Here is a 26,281-nt window from a genome sequence, read left to right as displayed (position 1 = left end):
GTGGCCAAGTGAGCAAGGGACTCACGTCTGAGCATACCCTGCCACACTTAGGGCAACCAAAGAGATACAAAAGGGGATGATGGACGGAGCGTTTGAGCAAATCAAACACTCACCCCCAGTCAACTGATCTGGGTTTAATCCATCACCATTCTTTAGCCCATCACCACCCCCTTTTGTACCGCTTTTGGCCGCCATAAGAGTGGCAGGGTATGCTCAGATGTGAGTCCCTTGCTCACTTTGCCACTGGATTCAAGCAAGCCGGGCTGAAGACGGCTGTAATGCCATAAACCGGTCCTCGGAAGCTTGTTTACGGTCCAGGGAAGGCATGGCTTGACAGGTCTGGCTGGACTGTTCCCATGAGGCACAGGGTCAGACTGATTTGCATATAGCCATGTCTGAACTGGGGTGGCAGAGTGGGCTAAAGAACGGTGATGGATTAAACCCAGATCTTTTGACTGGGTGTGAGTGTTTGATTGGTTCAGATGCTCTGTCCATCACCACCCCCTTTTGTACTGCTTTTGGCCGCCATAAGTGTGGCAGGGTATGCTCAGACGTGAGTCCCTTGCTCACTTTGCCACTGGATTCAAGCAAGCCAGGCTGAAGACGGCTGTAATGCCAGAAACTGGTCCTCGGAAGCTTGTTTCCGGTCCAGGGAAGGCATGGCTTGGCAGTTCGGGCTGGACTGTTCCCATGAGGCACAGGGTCAGACTGATTTGCTTATAGCCATGTTTGAACTGGGGTGGCAGAGTGGGCTAAAGAACGGTGATGGATTAAACCCAGATCTTTTGACTGGGTGTGAGTGTTTGATTGGTTCAGATGCTCCGTCCATCACCACCCCCTTTTGTACCGCTTTTGGCCGCCATAAGTGTGGGATGGTATGCTCAGACGTGAGTCCCTTGCTCACTTTGCCACTGGATTCAAGCAAGCCGGGCTGAAGACGGCTGTAATGCCAGAGACCGGTCCTCGGAAGCTTGTTTCCGGTCCAGGGAAGGCATGGCTTGGCAGTTCGGGCTGGACTGTTCCCATGATGCACAGGGTCAGACTGATTTGCATATAGCCATGTCTGAACTGGGGTGGCAGAGTGGGCTAAAGAACGGTGATGGATTAAACCCAGATCTTTTGACTGGGTGTGAGTGTTTGATTGGTTCAGATGCTCCGTCCATCACCACCCCCTTTTGTACCGCTTTTGGCCGCCATAAGTTTGGCAGGGTATGCTCAGACGTGAGTCCCTTGCTCACTTTGCCACTGGATTCAAGCAAGCCGGGCTGAAGACGGCTGTAATGCCAGAAACCGGTCCTCGGAAGCTTGTTTCCGGTCCAGGGAAGGCATTGCTTGGCAGTTCGGGCTGGACTGTTCCCATGAGGCACAGGGTCAGACTGATTTGCATGTAGCCATGTCTGAACTGGAGTGGCAGAATGGGCTAAAGAACGGTGATGGATTAAACCCAGATCTTTTGACTGGGTGTGAGTGTTTGATTGGTTCAGATGCTCCGTCCATCACCACCCCCTCTTGTACAGCTTTTGGCCGCCATAAGTGTGGCAGGGTATGCTCAGACGTGAGTCCCTTGCTCACTTTGCCACTGGATTCAAGCAAGCCGGGCTGAAGACGGCTGTAATGCAAGAAACCGGTCCTCGGAAGCTTGTTTCCGGTCCAGGGAAGGCATGGCTTGGCAGTTCGGGCTGGACTGTTCCCATGAGGTACAGGGTCAGACTAATTTGCATATAGCCATGTCTGAACTGGGGTGGCAGAGTGGGCTAAAGAACGGTGATGGATTAAACCCAGATCTTTTGACTGGGTGTGAGTGTTTGATTGGTTCAGATGCTCCGTCCATCACCCCCCCCTTTTGTACAGCCACAGGGGCAGGGCAGACAAGATACTGTAAGTTATCCACTGTCGACACAGAGAGGTTCTCTTCACCCAAGTAGCAGATCATCTCTGCAGCCACAGCCCAAGCCCCAGGCAGGGACTCATCCAACAGAGGCATGGCCTACGAGGGTAGGGGAGGTTCATTCTTTAGATCTTCCAGTAATACATCTGCCCGTGGAATCAACCCCTTACGTTGTGGTACTGGGAAATGTGCCAACTCTTCCAGGGGGTAGGAAAGTGGACTTTTCCCAGTTGAGTAATACAGTTTTACACTGGCTATCACATAACACATACTTGGGCTCTAGGGTAGAAAGAAATCTTATCATGGTGAGAAGAGTGAAATGGATTGGTAGCTCTCATGAATCACTACCGGGGCATAGTGTCATTGTGAATTTTAACAGCCCACACCTGGCAGCAAGGATCTTATCCTCAAGGTTATACCCCGGTCCTCCGAGTCAAGAGTCGGCAATCGTGGCCCTGCCACTTGGGTTCTCTTATAGACCTGTTTTTGCGGGGAGCTCACACCAGAAATATTTTAATATGGCTCCACCTGTCAACCTGCCGCAGCAAACCCTGTTTATCAGGAAAGTACATTCGAATCCATCAGCTACAACAGCATATCCCAACAATTTGAGGGACCTGGTTTACTGCCCCTAAAGCTGTCAAACAGATTCACCCCTCTGTCTAGATTGGACACATGTGATTGACTTGATAGTCCCATGCTTTGGATATGGACCTGGACCCAGTAAATTGTGTTGTTCAGCGGGACACTCCAGGGGAAAATCAGCAAAGCATCTGTGGGCATGACACCAATGTTATATCCTGGAATGTCGCAGGCTTGGTTAACAAGTTCTCTGATCCACTGTGGATGGCTTTTATAAGATGATTTTAAGTGATTTGTTTGCTGGAAACATGGCTGGTAGACTGCAGTTTATTTATAGAGGGCTATAAGTCTTTTTTTGTCCCGGCTTCACCCTCTACGGCTGGTAGAGCCAGGGGTGGTCTAGTTATCTTTATTTCTGTTGCATTGGATTGTCAGATACAGGTTTCACCTTCACACAGTCCCTGTATTCAACATCTTACTCTAAGAAAGGGATCTAGAAACTTGCGCCTTATTAATTTCTATAATTCAGTATCAAGTATGTCTGGTGAGTGTAATATTAGTCTATTGGGTTCCTTTATAAGGCACTTCTGCATGACTGAACATCAAAACCTTATGATAGCAGGGGATTTCAACGTACATCTTTGTGGGGATTCCATGCTGACCAGCCTGGATAACTTAGGTTGCCCTCGGGTGAGGAGGATGCATTTCGAGCATACTGGCCAGGGGGACGCCCTGAACATACTCCTTCATGAATTTGACTTGATATCTCTTCTGTCATTAGGTGACCCCTGTAGCAAGGCAGCTGTTCCTTCGTTTAATGAAGAGGATGTGGTACAATCATTGATTTCATGATAATTTCATCAATCATGAAATCTTCATTTTGCGGTTTCTCTATACAAGAAGGTGCATACAGTGACCATAACCCATTGTGGGTTGAATTGCAAAATCCAATAATGTTATGTAAAGGGGGTATTGTGGACAAGGGGTCATTAAGACCGACAGATGGTAAACGAAGGCTTAAATGGAGACAGATCTCTCCGGACACTTTTCACAAATCGGTTATAGATGATTATGCAAGTGAATTGGCCATATGTACCTCGCTGCAGACTTCTCCAGGGGAGGTCATTAGTGCCTTTAATTCCATTTCTTCCAAAGTCAGTGATCTCTTAAGTGCCTCAGCTCGCAGAACAGTTTCCCGCACCCCTAGGTGGTTTGATTCTTCATGTTTAAAGGCGGCAAGATCCCTGCGGGAAGCTCTTGGGAGGAGTCCTAGAAATCAGACATTAGGCAGGGCCTGCAACAGGAATTACAAGACGAAACTGGCCAAGTACAAGTCTACTCTGAAGGAGGAGGCCTGGAGGGAGTTGCTCAAGGCAAGTACCCTGAAGAATTGTTCAAGATTTTGGAACATCATTAATAGCCCGTTCCTTGAGTGTGTTGAAGGAAGCGCTATAGGCACAGACATCACGGAGGACGAATGGGTGTCTCATTTTAAAGCAATGTTTGAGAGCCCCCCCAGAGCTGATTAGTGAGTCCGGTCAGGAAGCAGTTTCTACCACACTGACCTTTGGGCTGGGGGAGATAGAGGCAGGTATCTCAGGGCTGACAAGCAACAAACCGCCGGACCCTGACAGTATTGCCCAGGATCTTTTTAAATCTGACTCCTCGTTTTGGGGCCCGGTACTCACAGCTTTAATTAATGCAGCAGCCAGGACTGGCTGTCCTGAGTCCTGGGCCACCTCGACCATTGTGCCAGTTTTTAAAAAGGGGGATTGCAACAACACACACTGTTACAGACCGATATCACTGTTGGATTCGGTGGTTAAGGTGGTGGATTGTGTGCTCCTGGATAGATTGACCGGATGGGCGGAGGAAAACAATATTTTATCAAATGTTCAATATGGGTTCCACCCAGGCCGGTCTACTGTGGCCCAGTGTCTTGACCTCACCCTGATCCTCAGCAAGTACATGGTTGCACGCTCTGGTACCATCTACCTAGCTTTCATGGACTTATCCGCCGCATTTGATCGCGTAAACCGGTCCAAACTCTGGCAGTCTATGGGAGATATAGGGGTAGATGGCAACATTGTTCACTTTCTAGAGGATCGCCACTGTGCAATCAATCTAATGTCAGGGTTTCGCAAGATCTGCGAGTGTCCCGTGACTTTGACATTTAAAGAGGCATTCGTCAAGGGTGCATTATGGCCCTCTTTTTGTTCAATGTATATATTAATGATCTAGACAAAGTTCTTATGTCCATAGGGGTGTATTATCCGTATGTAGGCAGGCGCGGCCTCCCTGTATTACTTTACCCGGATGACGCAGTCCTTATTTCGAGGACTGCGAGGGGGCTACAAACACTACTGATGCCTTTTCCACCTTTATGGCGGATCAGGATTTATCTATTAACAAAAAAACGGTTTCAATTCAGGGTCGCCAGGCAAAGGTGCTGCGAACTAAAGTCTTTTCATACTTGGGTGTTGTTTTGGATACGCGTGGAAAGTGGGGTCCACTCAAACAAAAAAAGTAGGGAGATCTGATGCGGGTGAACGCGGCTATCTTGAATTTCGCATCCAAGCTAAGAAAGCGACCCATCGCAGCCCTGTTGAAGATCTACCAGGCAAAGAGTGTTGCTACTGCCTCCTATGGAAGCAATATCTGGGGGCATATCCCCTTAGATGACAACCAGGAAGTTGAGAACAGTTTCCTGAAACATCTAATGGATGTCCCTCATGGCACACTAAATATGGTGGTACACGAGGAACTTGGGGTGCCTTTCTTAAATGATACACTGGCTCTCCGCCCCTTAACGTTCTGGTTAAAAACCTGGTTGAACAAGGACCTGACCCTGAGTCATATGATTTTAAAGGAGTGTATGACTCTCGAATGTGCGCTCTTCATCCCTTGGCTCAAATAGATTAAGGATAACTTTGAAAGGCTGGGCCAAGGTGAACTGTACACCGACCCTGTTTTAATAATCAAACAGAATGTGGGGACAATAAAGGAGTTCTTCGGCAACCTCTGGAAATTGGAAAGGTAAGAGCTGGAACTGTGTACACCCAGTGTACGTAAATTTATATTGTTAAAGACTACATTATCAATCGAGCCTTACCTCCTGGGACCTTTTAGCACCTATGAACTGTCTTTAATGTCAAGGTTCCGATTGGACCTTTTTCACTTACTGCTCGCCGTACCTATGGGGAATAGTAGAGGGCAAGTGTTAGCACCCTGTGGCTGCAACGGAGAGTCTCCACAGGATTTGCTACACTTTGTTTTATTCTGTAGCTTTTACATGGTCCCTAGGAAGTTTTTTATTGTGCCGATATTGAAAAGGATGGATTTTAAACAGGCTCGTCCAGCTCTCCTGTTTTTACAATTATTGAAGGAGGAGTGTATTCCTTTTGTTCTTGAGTATCTGAAATCTGTGGTAAAATCCAGGGCCAGTCTTGATTGAATATTAACTGTTGACAGGGGTCGAGGTTATTTTTAAACTCAGTTTTAGGTACGGGTGGTGCAATCATGTTGCCAGATAATTAACTTATTGCTTACGCATATTGATACATGAATTTTATAATATTATCTATTAATTGTTTTATGGAATGTCGTGAAATATGTTCCATTTGTCACAAGATGTCATTTTATGTAATTAACATAACTTTTATGGTGTTATATTTCTGAAACCAAATAAAGTTGAATTGAATTGATACTAATTCCATTGTTGTGTATACTCTGTTCTTTGTAGAGCAGCTCTCTTGTGGACTACAATTCCTAGATGCCTTGTAGGACGGCCATCTTGGGTGTGGCTTAGCCTATAAAGAGGGCCCGGTCCTAAGGGCATTGATCACTATTCAGAATTCTTGCTTTGCGCAGGAGCTCCATTTCTCCAGTCCTACCCATGAGCCTGATTCTCCCTTCTGGAGTTGTCTGACGCGGCAGTGCTTGTCAGTTAAGCCTCTGCTGGCTCCCGCATTGTTGCCGAGACACGCGGACGTCACCTGCTGAGATGCCGTGTCTCCTTGTTACACGGCACGCTGTCTCAGCCATTGTTGGGTTCCCCGCTGAAATGCTTCGCATGCCGGCTCCAGCATTTCAGCCCTGCCTGATGGGGTTGTGAGTTCTTCGCTTGCATCTATTCAGAGCAGGCCGTGCTCTGCCTCATAAGCCCTTTCTAATTACGTTACAAAGATGTTTGACGATTTACTGAAGTTGAATGCGGAGTGGTATTTCCCCATCAGTTGCATTTCTAAAGATAAGTGCAGAGCATTTTCCTGGTTTTGTGTGTGAGAGTGAATTGTGATATGTAATCACGGGTTCATGATTAGATTTCGTTGTTGTACGGCATTATTAAGAGATTAATCAGGGTCATGATTAAGCATTTCTTCTATGTTTTTGTTTTTGTTTTGTGATCGTGATAAAGTAGAGAATGTGACTTTGGTACACTATAGTGATTGAACTATTTAGTGTGCTTCTTGAACGTGCTTTAAGGAACAAACAGTCCTGTTATCTGTATGTGTGTAACCATTTTGTCTTACAGGTCTCCTTCCCTGCTTTTCCCTCCCCAAACTCTTCTCCCTACCTGGCCACTTTCATCCACAGTGCTATTATAGCATACTGAATAAGAGTAACACTGGGCGGGTAACTCAGCTCCGCCAGCGGAGTTTGCAGAGATTTGCCTACTCTGCGCTCCATGGCGAACGCCGAGTAGGCAAAAACTCCACCTTCGTGGTGGAGTGGAGTTAGCCGCTCCCTCCGCCCTCCAAAGTCTTTAAAAATGTAAAACAAGCCACTTACATGTTGTCTGCCGCCTCCCCTGCCTGGCCGCTCTCCGTCCTGCTCCTCGCGTCCTTCAGTAATTAAAAGAACTACGTTGTACGTCTGAGGTGCGTGAGTGGGCACGTGCATCAGAAGTACAACATAGTGTTTTTTTAATTACAGAAGGGGACACAAGGACCGAGGAGGCACTACGCCTGCTACGCCCATGGTTAAATATGTGGTGCCTGAAAATGGGCCTATAGAGCATCGTACAGACCCCAAGGAAGTGGCCATCCTGATAATTTGGCCGGGCTGGAGGTAGAAGCCATAAGGGCAGAGTCCAGCTCAGATGGTGGCAGCAAAAACTTGATATTTAGTGCTGAGGGAGAAGTGCACACATATACCAGGGGGTCCAGGTTCATGAGGTAGCTCCAGTGGTGCATAATGTCCCTGAGGTGGACTGGGGAACTGGCACGGGGATCATATTCCTAGTGGTGAGAGGGACACTCTACTGACTCTAGATGAAGGGTGCAGGGAGAGGGGTTACCTCATGGTAGGAGTCCTGGTATGTGAGTTTGGAGACCGCCCAGAAGAGTGTGGGTTGAGTGACAGAAAGAGTCAGACACAGTTACAGGGGGGTAATGTGAGGTACTTTTGCAAGGCACTGGATGGTGAGGTGAAGAGTATCTTGCTTGCTTTGTTTCTCAGAGCTATGCCAACACCCGGTGGAGTTTGAGTTCTCTGATCCTAGGGACATTGCACTGGAGGCAGACCTTTTGGTGGATTCCATAGGGCCTGAAGAAGCTTTTGGGAGGATTCTTAAAGGGAATGGCTCAGGTTTTCCTCAACCAGATGAGGTAGGGGAGGTTGGTAGTGACTTAGATAGGTCTCAGTATAGTGGGATGGGGAAGAGCCCCATGTCCTGTCCCTGAGTCCCAAGGTGCCCAAAATCAAAGTCCAAGGCCTAGTTGGTTCCATAAGTGAACACCAGGAGGGGTCCTAGTCTGTACTGGGAGTACATCTACTGAGGGGAACTTCAAGGTGTCAGGTGAGCTGGGGGGAATGATGCAACAAGCATCCCACCAGTTCTGGTGTCTGGCAGCACCTCTCCAGTTGGGACGGTGTATGAGTCCAGAGAAAAGTGTGATGGGGAGACAGTCCACAGTAGAAAGACCAGTGGGTCAGGGCTTACTAGCTCTGGAGTCAGAGCACCCCAGGACTGACCATGGTGAGGCCACTTCTGGCCTGAGGAGTCTTCATGCCCTGTCAGCTGGACAGGAGGCTGGAGACCTGTGCCAGGCTAACTCTCGCACAACTACTATCATAAAAGGAGAGACTAGGGAGTGAGCCTTCTCTTACTCCCCTAACAAATCTACTGCAACCCACAAAAAGAGAAGGAAAAAACAACTTACCAGAAGGACTCCACGATGTATCTCTGTTCAAAGAAAAGAAAACAGCAACACACAGAGTTGTGAGAAAAGAATGGAATAGAAGGGAAAATCATTAGATTTTTAAATACTGCCCTCACCCACTAGTTAGTAACATGCTACATCATAGGGCCACTTCAATACCTAGGCGAAGACCAACACACTTGATGGAGCACTGTAGAAGGTAAAGTATCCCTCTTGAGGGATAATTGATGGAGAAAAGAGTGTGCTAAAACTGCCTCAGGAGGTTTGATATACATTCCTTTATTATCTGACCACCTTGGCAGGATTAAAAAAGCGAAATGCGGGGCACCTAGGAGGAGCTACAATCCATACCCCCTCTTAATCCACCAACATGTTTCGGCCAAATTTAAATGCCCTTTGGGTTACTGGCCTTCTTCAGGGTGAAGATCCCTCTCAGAGTTTGGTCTATATCACCCTGTGATCAATTTTTACTGAGTGATTAATCAACCTTACTTGTTTCTCCTTAACACATTCATGATTAATATCTGAGTTTCATACTTCTATCTCCAAACCCAGGACCTTCATGGGGACACTGCCCTGTAGTCACACATTCGTCAAGGGTTGGTGTTTCCAAAACACATGCCACTCCATGTCCGCCATCGCTCAAAGGAGGCAGGAAACCTGCCCCAGGCTAACTCTCGCACAAATCATGAGGCGGATGTTTCCCTTGGGGAGATGGGTAAACTCCCGTACGTCCTAGCTTGCCAGGCACAGGTCCAGCTTAAGGTACAGACCAAGGGTCGGAGGGTCAGGTTCAGGGTATCCCCTCTGACCTGGAGGAAGGGATGACTGCTAGCAGTACCCCGACTGGGTTGTCTTTTTGGGGTACCACTCCGGGTGAGAAGGTACAGAGTCCCAGGAGGGTGGGTGGGGAGAGGGAAGCCTCACCCTTGACCCCTGTCCAGCTTAAGGGTACAGACCCTAGGCTGGTGTACCATTTGCAGGATAGCATCCCTGAACTGGTGGGAGAATTGTGCAGGACACCTGCCACAGGTGCCCTAACAGTTCTGGAGTCTGGGGGTAGCCGCTCCATGTGGGCGAGGACAGGGTGTGATAGAGCCCACCCCAGTTTCCTGTCCAGTATAGGGGTTCAGACCCTGGGCTGGTGGGTCAGTGTCAGGATGTCATCTCTGACCTGACAGGAGGGAGAGTAGACAAAGGCTGGCAGGCACCAGTGGCTACTGCCCCCCACTTTCTGACACCACAGAGGTTAGAGAGTACAGAGTGGCATGAGGCGTGGATCTCATCACTGACAGCTGTCAGTGGCCACTGTGGCTGGCTGTCCTGGTGGACAGAGTTGCCCCTGGGAGGGGGACAGGAGTCACACCCCGAGATTGGACTAGGCCACACCACCGTGTTAACCATGTGGGTACTGCCTACCTGCTGGAACACATCTGTGCAAAAAACACAGTTGATGGACAGAATGTAGAACAATGTCATACATTCACACCAGTACAAGGATCTGGGCCTAAATCCATTGTTTTTTTGCACTCCACACCACCCTGGGTTAGACACTGGCTGGATAGCTTGACTCCAGTGGTGTGGAGAGCCTGGGACTCACGTCTGAGCATACCCAGCCCACTCGGGGTGAAAATTGCAAAAAACACAGTTGATGGACAGAATGTAGAACAATGTCATACATTCACCCCAGTACAAGGATCTGGGCCTAAATCCATCGTTTTTTTGCACTCCACACCACCCTGGGTTAGACACTGGCTGGATAGCTTGACTCCAGTGGTGTGGAGAGCCTGGGACTCACGTCTGAGCATACCCAGCCCACTCGGGGTGAAAATTGCAAAAAACACAGTTGATGGACAGAATGTAGAACAATGTCATACATTCACCCCATCTGTGAGCAAAGTAAGTTTAGGCACTGCACAGATGAGGTCCACAGGTGAGGAGAAAAGTTCTCCATGGGCTAGCTTAGTGGGCCCTAAAAGTACGGATAGAGGGATACAACTGGCTTCAGGGAGGCGTAGAACGGGAATAGACCACTGCTGTTGCGGGCCAGGTTCCATGTTCTATCGCCTCAAGCAAGGAAGCCCATCCAGGTTTTGATTGGTCTACCCTGGCTTTAGGCAAGAAGGGGGTTGTGCCATTTTCACTGGTTTATCCAAAAACGTTTTGCTACTTCCTCCTATTTTTCTTGACCCCTTTTTGTTGGTTCTAGGGCTCTGGGCACTTTACCACTGCTAATCAGTGCTTAAGTGCATATACTCTCTGTATATACTGTGAACATAATTGGTTATCTATGATTGGCATATTTGAGCTACTAGGTAAATCCCAGGTACAGTGCACTGAGTGTGTCAGGGCCTATAAATCAAATGCTACTAGTAGGCCTGCTGCACTGATTGTGCCCCCCACATGAGTAGCCCTGTAAAGGTATTTCAGACCTGCCACAGCAGTGTCTGCACGCAGTCTTAAACTGCCATGTCAACCTAGCAAGTGGCCCAACTTGCCTGTTCCTAACCTTCTCTTTTCTTACATGTAAGACACCCCTCAGGTAGGTCCAAGGTACCCCCATGGGCGGAGTCCATGGGCAGGGTATGTGAAAGGTAGGACATGTATTGGTGTGTTTGACATGTCCTGATAATAAAATACTACCAATTTCGTTTTTCACTTTTGAAAGGCTATCTGTCCCGCAGGTTAACATGGGAGTTTATTAGTAACATCGTATAACTATAACTTTCCATTAGGACAAGATAAAGAAATGCAGTTTAGGCTCTCTAAACTCAGAATTTAATAACATCTTTTAGTGAAGATTGTTTTTAAGTTGTGTGTTTAAAAAATGGCCACTTTTTGAAAGTATACATTTTCCTATTTATCCATTTTGTGTGCCTCTGCTGCCTTGTGTATTGACTGTCTGGTTTGATTGACAGGGGTTGAGGTGTGTCTGGATCTTCCTGGATGACTCAGCGCTGAGCTGAATAGACCTTGGCTGTATTTTGAGTAGTGGGAGGAGTTTTTCTTGTACATGAATGGGGTGTCCCTCCCCACGCACACCGCGGCTTCAGCGGGTCCCCAGCGTTGTGTACCGGATACCTGGCACCATCTTGGAGGTAGAAAGGGACGGCTGGTGGGTGCCATTTTGGGTAGCGGTCTAGTGGTCAGGCGGACACGCTAGATTTGTATTTAAGGCGGTGAAGCAGGTGGGTCAGCCTTGGACAAGGCAACTATCATTACGCTAAGCGCTCAGGCATCGTGCGCTTCAATTCCTGCTGAACTCGCGCTATACTCGGCAATTTTAAAATGTAACCCCTTTTGCTGTATTTGGTTTAGTTTTAATTTGGACTTTTCCCCTGTTTTTAAGTCACTTATTCCCCGCATACCTGCACTGTAATAGGTCACGCACACCGCGGCTTCAGCGGGTCCCCAGCGTTGTGTACCGGATACCTGGCGCCATCTTGGGGGTAGGAAGGGACGGCTGGTGGGCGCCATTTTGGGTAGCAGTCTAGTGGTCAGGCGGACACGCTAGACCCCTTCTTTAACCAATATTGCAAGCGCGCAGCGTATGCGCGCAGCGGGTGCGCCGGAGTCACGCCAGAGTCTAGCCCGTCTGCGCCCGTCCGCGCTAAGGACGGGTTAGGGAACGGGTCAGGCGGGAATATGAACGTGGTGGCGCTAGTCATGTAAGCTTTACTTACTCATATTATGACTTAACCGCCCTTAGACCCTAACGTTTACCCTGTCATTTCACTTGCCCTCCGGATGCTTTTTTGGATTCCCCTCGCTGCTATTGCTTTTCCAGGAATTGTACGTTTATAACTGCGCGTACCTCCAATCTGTGCCCTCCCACTAAACTACTCCCTACTCCCACTGTCACGAGTGAAAACGGTTTCCTCATCAATGCTAGGTCGCTGGTGAAGAACAATTTTGCTTTCAGTGACTTTGTGTCTGTCAGAATGCCTACTTGGGTCTTTATTACAGAGACCTGGGCCTCTGAGTCCTCTGGGCCTGAACTGGTGAACGCTATACCCGATGGTAATGCGCTAGCCAGGATGGACCAGGTGGGAAGCAGAGGAGGAGGGTTGGGGATCCTATATAAGGTATCCCATACCTGTCGTATTAATACCCTATCCGCTCCCTCGGATACCCTTCAGGACTTACATTTTTCAATAACCTCTCCCCTCTCTGCCTCATTTATGGGCATATTAATTTACAGACCTCCAGGGCCCAGATCTGATTTCAGCCAGACTCTTCTGAACTTCCTAGAACCTTGCTTTGGCTGTTCTCATCTGACGGTTTTGGGAGATCTGAATTTTCATCTTGAAAATCCAGATTCTAGGGAACCCTTTCCCTCTTAGAATTGATGGCCGCTTGTGGTCTGCGGCAGCTGGTCAATAGCCTCACTCATCGGGCGGGACACACTCTGGATGGGGTGTTCTCAAATGACCATAGGCTAACGACAGACTTGCCGATTCTGCTGGTCTGGTCGGATCACTTAGCTGTCCCCATGGAAATTCGGGCTCCTCCTGCCGCAATCAAGTTGAGTGGCCCCAGTAAACAAGAACCTAAGCGGAATTATAGGAAGATCTCTAACGACACTCTTGCTCCTCTAATTTCCAATACCGAAATTACCACAGCGAAGGATGTTAGTACGGCGGCGCTTGAACTCACCAGTTCCATCGCCGCGTCAGTGGATCTCCTGGCCCCTGTCTCATCTCGCTATTCTGCCAGGAAGAGACCTTCGGCCCCCTGGTTCTCAGAGTCTCTCAGACTTTTAAGGCAGGGCTGCAGGAAGCAGGAAAGACTTTGGCGGGCGAGCTGGGATAATCGAGCGAGGGATAAGCACAAACTTCTTCTTAAAGGGTACAAAGCAGAGGTAATCAAAGAAAAGCAGGCCTATTTTTCTAACTTAACTGCCTCTCTTACCTCTCCCAGGGAACTCTTCAAAATTGTAGACTCCCTGTGCACCCTACAAATTCTCGATCCCATTGTCTACTCTCAAGAGCTATGTGACAAGATTTCCCAATTCTTCCATTCCAAGATAGCCGACATCTACTCGGCCCTTGAACTGCAAACAGCATCGCTGCCTTCTCTTCTCCCCTCGGTTACATCGCCTACAGGATCTGGAACAACGGACCCTGCGGTGAGTTTATCTAATTTTCCGCCTCTTACCCTTCAGCAACTGGACCTGCTTTTAAGTAAGACCAGATCGGGATCCCCATTGGATCCATGCCCTCTCAAAGTTCTTAAAGACTGTAGGGAAGTCCTATTGCCCCCTCTCCTGGACATTATGAATCGGGCGATGTTGGAGGGTATTTTTCCATCTTCTTGGAAGAATGCTGTGGTTAAGCCTCTCTTAAAAAAGCCAACCTTAGACCCTGAGACGCTCAAGAATTTCCACCCTATTTCTTTGCTTCCGGCACCAGCAAAGATGCTAGAGACTCATCTAAATCAGCCTCTGGCGGCTTTCTTGGACACTTCGGGTCTTTTGGATCAGTCCCAACACGGCTTTCGGAGGTGTTACAGCACGGAGTCAGATCTCACGGTAGTGCTAAACAACATCCGCACTGAGGTCGACCAGGGCCATACTACCCTTCTGGTTCTGCTCGACCTGACAGCCGCCTTTGATACCCTTTCTCCCTCCATTTTAACATCTCGTCTTAGGGAGATAGGGGTGGAAGGATCGGCATTGAGTCTCCTGGCCTCCTTCCTTGATCAGAGGGAACAGAAGGTCAAATTGGGAGAGTACCTATCTCCGTCCACTCATGTGTAATATGGGGTTCCACAGGCATCGGCTTTAAGCCCGACCCTCTTAAATATCTATGTGGCCCCACTTGCCAGGTTAGTAAGATATTATGGGATGGAGGTGGTATCATACGCTGATGACACCCAGATTATGGTGTCCCTCTCCCACTCGGTCAGTACCTCCGTTTGCAGCTTCAGGAGCTGCATGGAGGCAGTTTCTCAGTGGATGATTCTCAATTCACTGAAGCTGAACTGAGAGAAAACCGAGGTCCTTGTTTTTGGCGGAAATAAGGACATCTGGTCAACTGAATGGTGGCCACCATCTCTCGGAGTCTGCCCTACACCTACAGACTTTGCTCGCAACCTGGGAGTGATGATTGACCCCTCTCTTTCCATGACACAGCAGGTAAATAGGACGGTTGCTACCTGCTGGGGTATTATTAAGATTCTTAGGAAAATTAAACACTACCTATCCCTGCAAGCTCGATAACAGATTGTGGTTGCACTGGTTGCCTCGCGGCTCGACTATTGCAACGCTCTCTATGCCGGCATAAATAAGGGCCTCGTGCAACGCCTGCAGACTGTTCAGAATGCGGCGGATACATTTGTGCTCGATGTTCCTAGGCTTTCTTCCGCTACAGCTGCTAGGAAGAGCCTACACTGGCTCCCGATTCAGGCCAGGATCTCCTTTAAGACCCTTTGCCTGACTTATGGGGCCTTGTCCGGCGACGGTGCAGGTGGGGTGAAGGCTCTGCTGGTTCCTTACGCTATTTGCAGAAACCTCCGAACAGCTAGTAAGAACTTGCTGTCAGTTCCCCGTTTTCGAAGAGCTAAATGGGGAGGAAGGGCTTTTTCGTCTCTGGCCCCTAAACTGTGGAACACCCTTCCCCCTGAAATCAAAACTCAACACTCCGTCCTGACGTTTAGGAAGGCATTAAGGACATGGCTCTTTGCCAAGGCATATCCGTAATCTAGTTCCCGGTCCTTATGATTTTCTTTGCTAGGCGCCTTGATGCCCATTGGGCTTAGTTGCACAATATAAGATTGCTTTCATTTAATTTCATTTCATTGCAAAATGCTGTCACCACCCCCTGCGGTCATACTGCACCATTGAGGACAGAACTGGCTTGGACTGGGTTCAGAGACCCTGGAACAAAGAAGAACAAAGACAAAATGGGTTATAAGTAGTGGACCTTAAACCCCAGAACTTTTAATCACTTCTGGACTCAAGAGGAACCTTTGCTAAGTGAATACAGCTGGAGAGCTGTGAGGAGGAATACTGCCCCTTTTGTAATTATCGGCAAGTCACTCTCCTGGACGCAACAAGAAACATCTTTGCAGCCACCATTTTTGTCCAGACCACTCAGTGACTCCTAATATAACAATATTACAAACTATAATTGACAGATACGCGATTAGTAAATCACAGGTGGTATAAAGCGTATTAGTTGACTTTTCTACAACATCTTTTAAGATTAATAGTAGCCCTCCATTCAAAGACGTGGTGTAAAGTGCAGATGGGTGGGGATAAGGGACTGACCCAGGAGATACCCACTCTGAATGGCCTCAAGCAGAGATGTTTGCTCGGCCCATTACTGTTTTCTCTATTTCTTAGTGACCTACCAGACAGTTTCTTAGAAGAAAATAACCATTCCTCAAGAATTGCATCCAAAAACATCCATTGTTTAATGTACGCAGATGAAGTAGTTATTTTCAACCTCACTCCTGACGGTCTTCGGCGTAAAATGGAGGATTTCTTCTTGTATACAGAAGCAACCTTTCTAAAAATAAACATCTCCAAAACAAAAGTGGTACCATTTAGGGGAATGAGATGTTCCTCTGATTTTGTGTGGAAGCTTGGAGGGAGAGCAGTAGAAGTGGTAAAGACGTACATCTATTTGGGTAGAGTCTTCTCTCAGACATTAGACTCTAACCCCCCTTTTTCAGAATTTGAATCTTAAGGCTGTAGCCCATCTGAATGAAATTAAGAGATTTTACTCATCCACAGGAAACAGCCACTTTCATCTCCTCCTTGAAACTTCATGTGTTAACATCCACCCTATTGTAACCCATACTAATATCATAAAGAGAGAGCCCAAACCTTTGAGGCGGGTAAGCTCCGGAACCACAGCGCCAACCGGAGCACCCAATATAGCGTTGGAAAGGAGAGTATCAGCAGATGGACATAGGCTATACACCAGCCCAACAAATACATTAGAAGGGGAAAAGAACGTTTGGGAAAAAGTAGTCCATTGTGGGCGTGTGCGTTGTGCTGAGGGCGTGTGCATAGAGCGATGGGCGCGGCATTCGTCAAAACCCAAACCTGCTGAATGATACCGCTTGCGAGAAGCGTTGTGCTGGGGGCGTGTGCATAGAGCGATGGGGGGCGTGTGCATACAGCGATGGGCGTGGCATTTCTCAAAACAAACAAACAAACATGGATTCCACCGCTTGCGAGAAGCAGAAGTTGCATTTGCCATTAGCCGCGAGAGTTGCATTTGGCATTGTTGGACGTTGACGTCATGTGGTGCGTCTAAGTTGCGCTACAGTGGACAAACTCGTTCGCGGCTGCTGCTTCGCCTGGAGCGGACACACACGTTTGCATATTGCGGCAAGGACAACAAACAGAAGAGCACACGCTCACCTTCAGCGGTACTGAACGAGGGCTTCTGAGCGGTCGCACAGGCAAGTTTTGAAATAAATTTGCCTTGCCTATTACAACCATTGCAGAGATTCTATTTCATCCCCGGACAACGTCGGGGCGGGCAGCTAGTTAGAATATATTTCTATAAAAAGTGGTCTTTTCTAATTCTCAAGGAAGGGAAGTTTCTCCATAAGATTGCCACCATGAACCAAGCCACACCTGTTCTAGTGCAGTCATGGTCACCTTCCCGTTTGAAGTTCTTTCCAAAAAAATCAACTCAGAGATTAAGCTTTGAATTCGTTAAGCAACACTGCTCTCAGTTATTTCATTACAAGCTTTACACAGCCAAAATAAAAGTACAAAATCAACTAAAAAGATCTCAGATTTACACTAAACCATAGAGTTAGACAATGCCTACTTCTGTGATGACTAGGGAATCTCCCATTAAATTTGATTATTAAACACTGGGGAAAACAACTGACAAACTAGGCTCCTGTGACCTTTGTAATGGAGGTGTCCAAGACTTAGCACATGCTTTCTTTATTTATCCAAGTAAACGATAGAGGCTCGACATCGTTTTCTCAAACCGATATGTGTTAGATATAATGTCTCAAAAATTAAGGCTCTGTTTGACCTAATACGAAGACCACCTAATGAATTTGTCTGTTATAACCTGTTTAAATGTGTTAACAATTTTTGTTACTGTTTTAATGACACCTTTTAATAATGATACTTGTATATACTAATATTGTTGATCGCAGATGAGGTCTTAAACAATAAAAAATATTGGTATTTGTACAGCCCCTTTGTTGTGTGCTGTGTGGGGTTGTCTTGCAGTTGCTCCTTCTGCCACGGAAAGGACGAAGACTGAACTTTTCTAAAAACTTGCCTAAAGAAGAAACTCCAAGGGCTTGTATGTGCTGGCCTCCTGTTCTGAAGTCTCAGGGAAACAAAGACTTTACCTGCAACCCACTAACCAGCACCAGGACTCCTGTGTTGATTCCTGCATTCAAACGGTGCCAATTCCAGTTCCTGGGCCCTGGGCATTGTGTGGTTGGTGTTGAAAAGCAAAGAAAACCATCTCTGACTCGGGCAGTGACGCTGCTGTGACCTGCTCTGACTTCAATGCCTACAGTTATTGGCCTGTCCGATGCCAGCACTGGCACTGACTCCGTCACCATCAGTGCATGTATCCAGTTATCATGGTGCAGATAACTGCCGAGGGTGACTCCAGCTGATTTCACATTGCCTCGTCGGAACCAACGCCTCACCGCTAACCCAACTGTCTTCCCCTGTCCTGGATCCGATACGTCGCCTCCTCGTGGACATGACGCCTCGCCTCCTCATGACAGCCAGGGAGCTGGCCTCACCCTCGGCGCCTCACCTCCACAATGCTGTGCATTGTCACAGGCTTTGTTTTCCAATGTACTGTTTGTTAGGGGGTCAGTGTGACTTCGAGCCCGATGTTGTGCACCTCGCATGTCGGCGCCGTACTTTGGATTTATTTCTGTCACGACGCTGTAATAGCCCAAGGTGGAGCTATTAGTTTTCTACAAGTTTTGCAATAACTGTTCTAAAATCGTAATTTTTTACATGTATGTTGGATTTTTGTTAATTTGGTCTTGTTGGGTTTGGATAAAGATACTTTATTTTTCTAAACTGGTGTGGTGTCCCTTTGTGGTTTTTTCACTCAATTACTGTGTGTTTTGGGTACAAATACTTTACACATTGCCTTTGGGATAAGTGTGCCAAGCTACCAAGGGGATGAGCAGGGGTTATGTAGAGTGTGTATCCCCTTTACCCTGACTAAAAGCAAGGGTCTCTACTTGGGTGCATACCTCTGCCAACTAGAGACCCCCAGTTCTAACAGATGGCAATAAATATAGATGTGCCTGAAATCAGTACTAACGTGCTAGGGTGGGAGGGGAGTTAATGGACAGCATGGGGTTAGTTGGGGCTTGGCTCTACTGTTTATTCGGTTTTTTGGCCACACACAAAACGTATGCACACAACACGTATGACAGGCTGTGGAACGGACCATCACTCATGTTAACACAGGACTATCATACCTATCAAGCCCCTAGTCCAATTGAAGCGGATTCCACTGTGAATCAAAGACATTCCGCTATAACCAAACTTCAACCATAATAATATCTTTGCAAATAAGAAACCTCCGAAGAATGACAACTATCCCTGAAAATAACCCACATCATAAAGGATATTTAGAAACTAATTGAGAGATTCATGGCTTTTAAATTTAATGTTGCTGTTGTCTTGATAAAGTGACAATTCAATGTTGGCAAATTTCGAATAAACTAAGTTCCGGATGAAATAATGTATTTTCTGTAAAATCTAACCCCCCTTTGAAAAGCTTAACGATTGCATATTTATAAAACACAATAACATTTTGAGTATAATAATTTATTGACCTCAGGCCGCCTTTCTCTGCGTACATGAAATGCATTTAACCTCGCAAGCAATTTTAGGGATGGGACACTGCCCATTTGAGATCAGTCTGCCAGTCAGTAACTATAGCTAACCCCCTTTACCTCTGTACCTCGATACACTAGTAGCAGTGTTTTGTGACTCACAGATAGTTTATTAGTGCTTCCAGAGAAGTTTTTTCTTATAATAAATACAACCCCCCTGCACGAGCTTTGCATAATGTTTGCGTTATTTTAATCAATAAAAGCTGTTTGTGTTAGCTTAATTACTCTGACAAGTGTATCTTGTTCATTTCTTAATTTTAATGCGGTGTTGGTTTTGCTGTTCATGTACCATACTCTGTTTTCTCACAGGAAGCTCTTACTGCTTGAGATAAACTACCGATGGAAATTTTCAGATTTTTTTTACTGAAACCTGTGTACTTAATAGGATGGTTTTGATTTTATGGAAGCTCTGCCAGAGCTCTCATCATGACTGATGCCTCTGTCTCACATTGTAGAGCATTCTAGTTTCGTACATGATCGCCTTCTTGATGGAAATGTTTCCATGTGTATGTATTAGAATCACGTTGTGTATTCTGTGCCCTCCGTTTTTTAATGGATGCTATGTCACATACTGTTGGCTTCATTATTGACAATGCCTACAACAAAGATGTAGGTGGTGAGTGTGCACTCACATGATCAAAGTAAGGAGTCAATCAGAGGTCTTTAGAGCAAATATGAGGAATTGCATTTTAAATCCTTAGTGAGGTTTTTTTTGCACACATACAACCTCAGAGCATACACTTTCTCTTTAACTTTCTTTGCTCTAGATCAGAGGTCTTCAAACTTTGTGGCGCGCCCCCTGGGGGCCGTGGCTATGTCTCTATTGCGTTTACATGCTGTCTTCCTTTACATTCAGCAGGTTAAGAGCATACTATGGCAACTGTTATTCTTGGTGCTGTGGCGATGGTGTCAAAGAGGTGGCTAAGTGGCTAAAAAGAAAAGAACAGGTTCTTTAAGTATTTTGTTGATGATTTTTCACATTCAGCCAGCTGCATATGAAATAATGCCCATACCATAAACGAAAAATAAATTCAAATTAAACTAATTTTTGTGAACATTTTATTTTATGCTATCTAACATCGATACACTATTGTGATCACTGCAGATATCTGTGAAATCAGTCACACAATTGAACCCTGTTTGGCATTGTGTAAAATCCTGACTTGTGTATTTATAATGGTGTGAAGTCCCAGCCTGTAACACAAAGCACTTTAAATATGCAAGTCATTATTTAAAAATTGTATTATACACTGAACAAGCACGGCAATTAAATTATGTGGCGGTAGGATGAAATTATGTGGGAGGGTTGACTAAATTATGCGAGTAAAAAGTCAACATATGCAACTTAACGCAGTACTTTTTGTGATAGTGTTACTTCATTATTTTTAATCAATTTTATACATGCTAACACTGTGTGGGCAAATGTTTCGCCTCATTAGTGCCAGATTAACACCCAAACTCAGCAATAAGCAACAGAAAGCTTGGGATGGGCCTTCCAATGCGTGGCAACATGTATTGTTGCCTTTTTAGTAACTTGGTCCATTTGAGCTAGAAACACATTTTCGTTTGTTAAAATCTGTAGAATATGTAGCAGATGGTGGATTATGTGGCATGTGGACAATAGTGCATCAAGTCCAGTGGCATTAGGGCAGTGTACCCCAATTTTGTCTGTTACTATCAAAATGGTAGATGGAACCCTTTTTTTCTTGTTAACAGTAGGGCCCTGGTTACCCTTGCTGCGCAGGGAACAGGTCCAAAGCAGACCTTATGTCTAGGAGTGATTGGCCAGTGGAGAGAGTGGGCAGAGTAGTAGGTATCATTTGTGGTGCAGATGCAGTGCCACAGGGACCCAGGGGTGTGAGGCGTTGAAACCTAATAGTATAGTTTTACTGTCTTTTCTTGAGTATGTAGGGGTCTAGTGCACCACTGTTGTGCCAGTGTTGCTTTGGGGCTCAGACCAATGGCCCAAGAGAAGGGAAAATGTAATCAGGGAAGACACATTAGTTTAGGCCTCAGAGAGATGACAGAGTGGGTAAAGGGGCAAGATGGGGGCTCATTTATTATTAAGGGTCAGAGAAGACTGACACTTAGCAAGACAGTCAATCTCATTACTGAAGCAGGTACAATGGCACTCGGGCCCAGGAGTGAGAGGCCCACTGCATAACAATTATGGCTTCCTTAATTAATAATAGAGGATTGGAGGCTCACTTTTCTTCCTAGCATTGGAGGTGAGGGCAGGTTTGCTGCAAAGTGGTGGGCAACACGCCGGAGCTCATTTTATTCTGGTAGGCACAGAGAATGTGTTCCAAGATTGGAGTGATGGCCATGCATGGTGGGGAAGAGGTGTAATAGGCAGAAGACATAGTCTGCTACTCAGGGCTGCAGCTATCATTAGTTTGACAAGCGCAGTTGCATTGAGTCTCAGGAGTATGAGGGGCTTACAACACCCCAAGTATCAGGAGTTTGCTTGATCCATTTGCTCTTTTATGAGGGTCACATTTAGTGTGGATTATCAGCTACAACAAAAGTACTCCTGAAATGGTAATCCCGCCCCTTGCACTTGACCCAGAACTTTCCACTCCCCCAAATACTGCCATAAAGTTTTCGAGGGGTGCCCGACTGGTAAACATGTGGCTTAGGGGGGCTCACAGAAAAAAGTTTGTAAGACCTGTGCTCTAGATTAACCTTTGTGGTGGGTGGTGACCTGGAATTTACCAAGAAAGCTGTCCATTAGTGGCTCAACGGCCCTCAGTGCTGCAATCCTCTTTAAATTGCTCATAATCTGACAAGGCAACACCTGACACGTTCTGCTGCTGTCTGTGATTACCCTGGGTGGTGGTGCTGGGTGTGACTGTTAGTTCATAATGGTGTGTATGGATTTTTTGGCAGATGCTGCCTGCATGGCAGGTCAATAGGCCATGGAGTAGCCATATAACTCTAGGGTTGTCATCCAGTATGGGAGTGTCACTATTGTGGAAGCCCATTGATTTTTGAGGAAGTAGTTGCATTATCACCTGTTGATAGTGCAACTGGCAGTGCCTCCTGTTGAGAACTTGAATTTTAACCCCTTGCATGACTTAAGTTGCCCTACTGATCCTGCCTTGTCAGAGGCCTCTTGCGAGCATGGGGATGCCAGCGGAGTCTCCTTTGGCATTTGAGGACAGCCACACATGCAGAAACCATAGCAGCTCTGCTGGATGGGACATTCGGGGTGGCTTTTGAAAGATTTCTATGCTAAGGAATTGAGAAAGTTGATTGCTTCTGGGGGACCATAAATTGAAGGCCTGACACATCTATGTGAAGGAAGGTAACAGGACAAAGGTACAAGGGCTGTATGGTGGGGTGTATTTGGCATTAGTTATGCAGCAATGTTTTTCTCTGGTTAGGACCCTGCATGATGTTGCCACAGAGAGATCTATATCCCAACAAAAGCATAGCCATAATATGCTTGCAAAGAATGTCAATTAATTGGACAGTAAGGCACAGAGGGGCATTGCAGTTCAGGTATTACACAGACACAGGACAGATACAGGAGCATATTAGCAAGAACCTCTTTAAAATTATCACCGTTTTAGCGGCAGAAAACTGCCGCTAAAACGTTGATAATGGGCTTTGTAGGAGAGTAGGGTCTGCTTTCCTATGGTCACCCCAATTTTTGCTTTTTGCTTCACTGGTTTTCGACTTAATGTGGCTGTGGGCCTGCTAATCAGACCCACAGTCTGCTGTTCTCTCTCTAAATTCATAACCATGTACTATAGGTACATCACCAATTTGGTACTGGACACCTTATCAGTCTCTGTACAGTGCACTATAGGTGCCCAGGGCATAGATGCATCCAAGGCCACCAGGGGCTGCAGCATATCTTTTGCCACCCCTGGCTGGTCACTTAAATCGACACAACTCGCTGATCACTCAGCTGGGGCAAGGTGGTGTACTCACCCCTTGCTTAGATATAGTATACCTATGTCTAAACCTATATCTGGACACATATGCACCTATAAGTCACTCCTATGGCAGGCCTTTACAATCCTGGAGGCAGAGTGCTTGGTTTTATGTGAGATGGTGGTCTAGCATGAGCTGAGCCTGTCTGCAGTGTTCGGAACCATTTCCTTACTGCTGTTCCAGTGATACTGCCATACCATATACTCTTAAGTGCATTATAATCCTTGCGGATAATGTTAACTTTGGTTTGGCTTTATCAAAACATGTCGTGTTTGGTGTCATACACTTTGGAATACTACCCCCTGGCCAGTTCTGGCGATGGGGGTAGCATTCCACCCTTCTAGAGGGAGAAGACATGTTACTTTACTTAAAACGCGGTTAATCCTAACCAGAGCCTCAGCATCACAAAATGGATGCTGCTGCCCCGACACAAGTCTGACCTCCTGCTGCTGACCGAAACTTGGCAGGGGAGGCCTGGACAAAGGGTTTCCTGTCACAGGGAGGTGCTACACCACCCCAGACAGGAGATAGTGGATTGGAGCAGGGAGGGTTGAAAGAAACTAGACACTGCCTGGGGCACACAAGGTGTCCCATGCAAAATCCAGTCAAACCCGTTCTGGGGCACTCCAGCCCCAGCTCTGGCGCGAAACTGGACAAAGGCAAAGGGGTGTAACCACCCCCTTCCTAGGTCCCACCCATAGGAGGGACCTAGCAGGTAATCCAGCCCCTTGATTTGGAATAAAAGTAGGAGCTGTGCTGATGCACATCAGATTATCCTGACTGAAACTTTGATACATAACTCTAGACCCTTCAACATCCCACCTCGACATGGAAGACTGAAGAATCTCCCTTGTGGTCAAGGAGTGCCCACCCTGAGCAAACAGGCACCATCCAGCACATCACCATTTGCTTTGTTGCAGTTCCTGCCGGAACTCGTGCAACAAAGATCAACAAGACCCAGTGTTCCTGCCTTCCAACAGCCCGATTCACAGTCCCAGCGAATCTGAGACCCGTGGAGGCGACCTGAAGCGTGGGGCCGGCCATCTTGGAAAAACTACGAAGTGCTGACCGTGCAGCTCCCTAGGCTCCCTTGAAGCTGTGCATTGGGGTTTGAGTAGCCTCAGCACCAAGCAGCTTTTGCGCTGAAGCTCACGCCTCCACACTCATCGAGTGCTGCGTGGGGCCCTTTTGCATTTTTCTGCTTGACGCGTTGGTCCGGTCGCTTGCCCGTTGGCTAGTGGCCCCAGTACCGACGAACCTTTGAATTTGCTCTGCTAGTCTGGTTGCACCAGACTGGCCCTCGCATCCCTGAAAAGGAGCACCCGCTCTGACCTTGCTGGTCCGAGTAAAAAGCAATCTTTGAATCCTGCGTGGGTTGCATTTGCCAAGGCCTGTTAACTCCGATCCAGAAGCCAACACCGCCGACAGCGAGAATCTTTGTGGGACAGCTCGTGATTCACTCCAGGACATCCTCGGTGCCCCAAAGTCCACGTGGCAGCGGAGACAAGCTTCACGACAACCACCTGATTGCGCCCGACATTGCCTGGTTCCTTCCTGGTCACTGGCTAGTGACCCAGACTCTGTCCCCTCTGCTTTCAGGTACTCTACATCTTCGATCCACCCTTGGATCCAACCGGACTCTTCTCTCCTGGCCGCTTGCAGCATCTTCATCTCCAGGCTCCATAGAACTACATGACGAAACCCGGCACACTTTGGCACCTATGCACCCGCTTCCTGTGGGTGAGGTAACTCATGAACGCCGGTGCTCCTGTATTGGTTTACACCTCTAGTGTTCTAGTTTAAAGTTTGGTAATCCTAGTCCAGCCGGAAGACTCCTAAAACTGTAACTCGATAACTTTTACGCACCATTGACTTTGCATTGGTGCATGCGTGTGTTTTTAGCGCTGCACCCGAATCCCGCGGGCTACTCCCGTCCTAACTGCTGTTAGTGCAGTGTAGTCCCAGCGATTCCCAAGGCCCCAGGCCTTACCACAGTTCGAAAGGTGATACTTATACCAATTTTTTGATATATGGTTTGAGTGGCCACCGGCCTCATCCATAATTGTGCAACTTTCATATGTTTAACTGTGCTTTTGTTTAAACGCTTGTGCTTCTATACTCATAAAGAGTACAGGGGATTATTCTAGTAATAAATACATATATTTTTATAATATATAACTTGTGTGGTGTCCTTTCATTTGATATTACAGGATTGCATATGGTAAAACAGCTGGCTTCACATGCCCTCTTGAGGTAAGCCTTTATGCTGCTTAGTCCATGCTACCATTAGGATAGCTTGTCTTTAAGGTTGACTTTCAACCATCACCATAAGGGATTTTTGGACTGATACAAGTTGCCCCCAGAATTGGAGACATCATACATCAGGCCACCTTCTCACAGGCTTGCTAATATGGGTTATAGAATTCAAATAGAAGCTCAGGTTAGATGTCCTGCACATGTTTAGTACAAAAGATCCATATGATCGAAATGCAAATTCACTAGCAGGAATAGTTTTACATTTTTGGCTCATGCTGGCTTCACATCGGGGTTATGTGTATTTTACTTAAGAAATGTACTGCATTTGGGGTGCCGGTGCATGGATAAACCCACAGGGATGCTAAGCTCTGGCCATGGGTGCTGCTGAGGATGGTGAGGGTATGGACCTTGACTAACTATTTTATCCCCCAGAGCTCTTTAGACCCACTAAAGGATTAGGGCATTGCTCCACTTGAAGCAACCTTGAATTTAGGGGGCAACTTCAGTCGTGCTATGAATGAGCAGATAAATAGGCCTGCCCCAAACATCCCAAGCGAGAAAAAGTGCTCAAGGCTGGAATGTTTTA

This window comes from Lissotriton helveticus, chromosome 3_1 (assembly GCF_964261635.1).
Source record: "Lissotriton helveticus chromosome 3_1, aLisHel1.1, whole genome shotgun sequence".
In the NCBI taxonomy this organism is placed as follows: Eukaryota; Metazoa; Chordata; class Amphibia; order Caudata; family Salamandridae; genus Lissotriton; species Lissotriton helveticus.
The sequence above is the reverse complement of the archived record's forward strand: the minus strand, read 5'-3'. Positions refer to the sequence as shown.